The sequence below is a fragment of the Danio rerio genome, chromosome 8 (assembly GCF_052040795.2).
Source record: "Danio rerio strain M-AB ecotype USA chromosome 8, GRCz13ab, whole genome shotgun sequence".
In the NCBI taxonomy this organism is placed as follows: domain Eukaryota; kingdom Metazoa; phylum Chordata; class Actinopteri; order Cypriniformes; family Danionidae; genus Danio; species Danio rerio.
In genome coordinates, this window is record NC_141028.1 from 35,276,349 (window position 1) to 35,282,348 (window position 6,000).

At 39.8% G+C, this 6,000-nt stretch overlaps 1 long non-coding RNA gene across 1 annotated transcript in view; it reads left to right on the plus strand.

The window, feature by feature from the left end:
* LOC141375661 (uncharacterized) overlaps positions 1-3,405 on the plus strand; it is a 49,327-nt gene extending 45,922 nt beyond the window's left edge. Inside the window, exon 6 of the long non-coding RNA XR_015498220.1 lies at positions 3,065-3,405. This is a non-coding gene — a long non-coding RNA (uncharacterized LOC141375661). The remainder of the gene's footprint in view (positions 1-3,064) is intronic.
* Positions 3,406-6,000: the final 2,595 nt, after the last annotated feature.

A 6,000-nucleotide genomic window follows, 5' to 3' on the forward strand; every position in this document is an offset into this window, starting at 1 on the left:
GCTTGGTAAAATATGAACTATAAACTAATGAACAATATTTTCATGAACTAACTTAAACACACATGAATAAATACTGTAATAAATGTATAATTCATTGTTTGTTCATGTTAATAAATTTCAAAATATTCTTAATTTTACACTCTTTTATGGTTTTTATCGGAATTTAGAATTTTGCACTCCATTTCAGATGTGTTTTAAGAAAATCCCGATCTAACAAGAAAATCTAACTTTTACACGTTGTCAGTTTAGTGGCTAATTTGAACGAATTCGTACAAGTTCAGTTGTACAAAAATATAAGATTTTAAAATGGAGGCATGGCACCCAACCGTTACTGGGTGATCAGCAAGTCATACTAAATTGTACAAATTAGATTGTACAGGTTGATACAAATTAGCCACTAAATCTAAACGTTACAAATTGTTGTGAGATTGTGTTGGATAATGCCCTACATTTTATTTTATTCTTTATTAAAATCTCTGTTTGTCTTCTCCATGATCCAGAAAAGTCACATCCGTTCCTCTTCCAGTGCTACTCCAGAGTATGAGAGCTCCGATAACTATGAAAACAAACAGACTCTAAGAACACTTTTGTCTCTGTAAACAAATCCTCAGTAAAAACGCGAGCATTTCGAGGGCCTACAAAAAGCTGCATCGCTTGCCGTCTCTCGTCCGTCTACCCCGTCCCCACTCCCTGTAGTGATTCATGCTGTTTTCCTCTCCCAGACAGACAGTGCCTCTCCTCTCTTGAGTCGCCGATATGAGCTGTGTGTCTGGCCCTAGCGAAGCGCCCTCGACCTTGCTCTGAACTCTGCATGCACCGCTCCTCGCTCTGAACTTCCTCACAAAGGCACACATTATTACCCCCGCTCTCCGAGCCTCATCCATGGAAACTCTGGGAATCAAACCTGGCATGAGGCAAGCTGAGACGCAGATGAGACTGAAATTAAGGGGGGTTTGGAGGGGGGATACATGCATGGTCCAACTTTCCCTGAACCTACTCACTTACGCATACAAGACACCAAAACACGAGGGGGTCAAGAATGTGCATCAAATAGGCCTCCTGCAGTACCCGAGTCCCCACCTAAATCTTGAGGCTCCTCAGACTCCCACAAACTCTGCACCCTGCCAGCGCTCTCTGCCCCGAAGGCTCCTCCAGAGTCCTCTTAGGTATTTGGCATGGGGATTGGACCGGGCCCACAGCTGGGTGGGGGATTTATGCCCTCGGTTCGTTTTCCATTGTCCGAATTGGCATCCTGTGGAGCGCTGTGTCCGCCTTTATAATTCTGCGACTCAGCGCTGGCTTTCTTGGCAGAGGTCAAAGGTTAAAGGATCGTTAGTGTATGGTAGGGCATATTAGGTATGTTGGAGGAGTCAGTGCCTTATACAGTACATGTTTCTAAAGCACTTTTACTGGAAAATACCAGAACCAGTCAACATAGGCTCATTTTGAAAGTACCCCTTTTTACATTTCTGGAGATCACAAATTATGTACCCAAAGCTACGTATGGCTGCATTTCATCTTTAAAATGAATGCTACGTATGATGTTGTTCCTTTTCTCGTTTACTAGCTGACCGCTTGCTTTCTTATGGACGTTTTTTCCGCACTCGCAATAGAAATTTGAGATCTGAAAATGCATACACAGCGGCCTCTGGGAGATTTGCAAAAACAAAAACAAAAACTGCAAAAAAAAAAACTGCAAAAAAAAAAACATGGCCCTTGGGACATATTGTACTTTCTCCAGAAATGTATATAGTGGTACGTTTTCAGAATGAGTCTGAATCGGAACCAGTGGCAGTAGTTACATGTGCATCAATAGTAGAGTAATGTCTGCTCATCAGTGTAAGAACTTGACACGAGCTATCCTCTTTACTCCTATTTACATGCGATTTCCATTACTCTGGTTTATTTGCAACGAAGTGTGTTTTATTTAGCCACCATTATTTGCATACGCCGTAGCCCATATGATGAAATCACCTGCATTGGATCAACTACCACAGGATGTTTAAAGGCTCATGCAGGTCAACGTCTTTTTTCTAAACTGTGTTCCAACCTATACTACGGTGGCCAAGAGAACTTAACGTGCTGCAATTTAAGAAAACACGGCAGTTACAAAAAAAACACCAGCAAATTGAGAAAAAGATCTTCATCAGTTTGACAGCACACATGCTGCAAATCCTCACAACGCAAACACATAAAAAAAAAAAACATGACTTTTTTTAGCAATAAGTAAAATGCGCTGCATTTTCATACAACACAAAAAGAACATGACACAACAGAAATGCTTCAAGTAGACCCAAAAATGTGTTGGATGCCACTGTGCCCTGACTATTGCTCACTAAAGTTGTAGGTGATCTTTGAAAGGTGATTTTTTTGTCTGTTTGTTTTAATATACCAATTTCTGTGTCTTTAGTATTTATTAGCTGTAATAACCATAAACGTTTTAGGTTTTTTTTTTTTCTCCTTGAAATATTTCTGTTGTGTTGTGAAAAAAATGCAGAGCATTTTCATAAAATGTTTGCATTGTGAGCACAAATTTAGATGAATTGCAGCACTTAAAGCTCTCTCAGCGCTGTCCTATACAGTCAAAAACTTGAAAAAAATCAGCACGCTTACAAAAAAAGAGAAATCAAAAAGGCACAAGCATGATAGTGACACGAAAACTTACAGAAGAAAAAAGGCAATCTTTCGGTCACATGTTATTACAAAGGGCAATCTTTTGGTCACCGTTATCACATGTGATTTTGTTTTTTGAGTCCTTAGGTTTTTTTTGTCTACGCACCTATTAGACTGTTTTTAAAGGCACTGCAATTCTTTGTTTGCTTTTTCATTCATTAATTGATTAATTGATTCATTCATTTATTTTAGGCGTAGCCTCTTTATTAATCTGGGGTCGCCACAGTGGAATTAACCGCATACTTATCCATCATATGTTTTTACGCAGCGGATGCCCCTCCAGCTGCAACCCATCACTGGGAAACCCATACACATTCATTCACACACATACATATACTATGGACAATTTAGCCTACCCAATTCACCTGTACCACTTGTCTTTGGACTGTAGGGGAAACCTGACCACCCCAAGGAAACCCACGCAAACGCAGGGAGAACATTCAAACTCCACATAGAAACGCCCAGTGACCCAGCCGAGGCTCGAACCAGCGACCTTCTTGCTTATAATGGTAGAAGTGTTTAATCATTGACCCTTTCATTTAAGAAACATTTCTGGATTTGTGTTGCTTGAAAAGTATTGCATTATAGTAGTGCAACTATCAAGAATATGTTGTTGAACCCATTTTATTTTTGCTTTGTTTTTTAAAAGATGAAACTCCTTTTTTTACATTCCAAATATTTCACACACACTTCGATCAAAGTATCATTGATATAAATGGATGGACAAAGTCTGAAATATGTGTTGTATTTTCTATCAAGATATGTGCTCTACTACCGACTCTTTATATGTGTAAAGGTGGCCAGCTAGTAAGAGTTCTTTGGGTAACCTTTGGGTTACTCACCTAGACAGGTGCATTAGACACAGACACTGTACCTTAATGCTGTTGCTGGTGCATCCTGCCTACCAGTTTGGAATAATCTGTTTGAATTCTGTTCACAGCAGGGCTGGTATACCAGAGGGCTTAAATTGGTGCCATGACCCTGATGGCAGTGAGGTTTCGGGTGGTGAGTTTACTGTAACTGAATCCAGCTAGTAGGAGCTGTGGAGTAAACATAACTCACCTGATCTCAAGAGTTGTGCTAGAGAGTGCAGTCCTTAACCCTAATCCTTGTTGGTGCACCCATTTTTGATTCTTACTTATTAGAGTGGCATGAGTAGAACCAGAGTGTTTACACTAGTGCCGTGACCCAGATGGGGTTAAAGTGTTGGGGTTGTATCCAACAGAGGCTATTAGTAAGGGCTGCATGAGTAAGCCCCGTCGAATACCTTGGGCCAAGGAGGGCTAGCTGGGGCTTCGGGTGGAGTGAAAGAAGAGGCGGGCAGTTTTCTGATCGCACATGAGTACATGCGCCAAACAAATAAATAAATAAGGGAAAGAAAATATCTAGCCTTATAGTCAGGGGTCTTTTTGCGTATGATCACCCTTTTGTTTCTCTTTTAAATGTAAGGCTGTTGCATAAAATAATAAAGTAGTTTTAATTTATAGTGACGTTCTTTGCTGTGTCCTCCTTTATGTTTCAATAACGCATACTAATCTTTACACCATATTAAAGACACAACAGACAGTAAAGGTTTTCGAGAGTTTTTGTCAAGTTTAAAAGGTGTGTTTGTGCGCGTTTAAATGCCTGTATGTGTGTGTGAGACCGAGCAAGAGCGCTCCTTCACAGCTCTGTTGATGCCGCGAGCGGCTTTTTTCTTTATTTATTTTGGAGATAAAACACAATATAAATACAACAGAAAGACATAAAACTTAACAAATTACATGCCCACTTTCGTAGACTTTAAACAATATAGTGTCATATCTTGATAAAATAGCCTAAGCTATATTAAAATATAATTGAAAGAATTAGAAATATCGGATATATATAAAATCGCATTGAATAAATAAACCAATATAACATAAACAAAAGCTAGCTACAACAATATAGGTAGCCTATATACAATACATAAATCAAACTGTTTTAAAGCCACATATAGCCTAACTTTCATTTTAGAAAGACCTGTCTGAAAAAAAAAGATTTTGGATATTTTCTAAAAACAATAAACACCGCATAAGGTTTGAAATATTATTTATAAAGTATTTGGATGCGATGATATTAATCAAATTGCGCAAACAGAGCATTATTTGGGTGAGTGAAAGCAGAATCTAGCCTACCTTTTTTTTCTGTCACCCAGTCCTGCGCAGCGCAGCTTTAAACGCATTGGGGGAGAGTCCAAACACAAAATGTGTTCTATATCCTCAAACAAGTGTTTATGTTTTTATATGAAGTGGTTAAATTTATAAATGAAACTTTAAATGAAGAGCTTTAGTGAATAGCTGCTGAGCGCAACAAATATGGCTATATTTTATTAGGTTACTCACTCTTGTGCTGAAACCCTTAACACGACGTCTATCAAAACGAGGATGTTATAAAATACATGCCATATCGAGTTATAAAGGAGAATTTCTGTGGCTTTATATTATGGACGGGTGCGCTCACTGTGCTGGCTCCCTCCGTTAGTGGCGAGAGCACTCAATACACAATGCCAACAGTCGGTCGGCGAGTAAACAAATGTAATGAATGGTAATACACAGGTCTGTGCTTATAGACATATAATGTACTGCTGTACAGTAACGGGTCATTTGTTTGTTTCGGTTGTCTTCATTTTAATGGTTTCGTTTCGTGATGATTCTATGGTGTGCTTTATCTGCCTCATTCCCACTGAAGTGGGCGGGTTGTGTGACGTTTGATTCGGGGACGTTCTGTGGGCAGTGTTTGCGTTACGCGCTGTGAGCTATTAGCCCGACAGTGGAAACGCGACATGATTTCGGCCTCATTTCTCAACCTCCCGGGCTATTGGCCCGGCCTGGCCCGGCCCGATTAAAGCCCTGGCTCGCACTGGCCCGATAGTGGAAATGCGGCTATTGATTGGTGCCGTGACCCCCTGAAGTTTAGAGTGGGAAGTGTAACAGTGGCTGGTTGATAGAAACTGGGTGGGTAAGCATAATTTTGTTGATCTCTTGATATGCACTAGAGACCAGTGTTGTGGAAAGTTAAATTGGAAGGTAGTGCATTACAATATTGTTTTACCTGGAGAACATAAACTAATGTCCCTGATGGAGTGTTATTAGTTGTTTAGCTGGATGTGGGGTGCGGGTACAGTGCTTTGCATCCCGTTTTTTTTTTTTTTCGATGTCGTTTTTTTGCAGTTGTCAAGAGTTTTACTTCCATATAATCTACACTTAACAACAATTTTTTTTCTTCGATGAGTTCAAAATAACAAGAATCCATCGCAAAAATGTAAGTCTCCAGCCTGCCATTGTTTCTGTTTCTGACTGTCTGTGG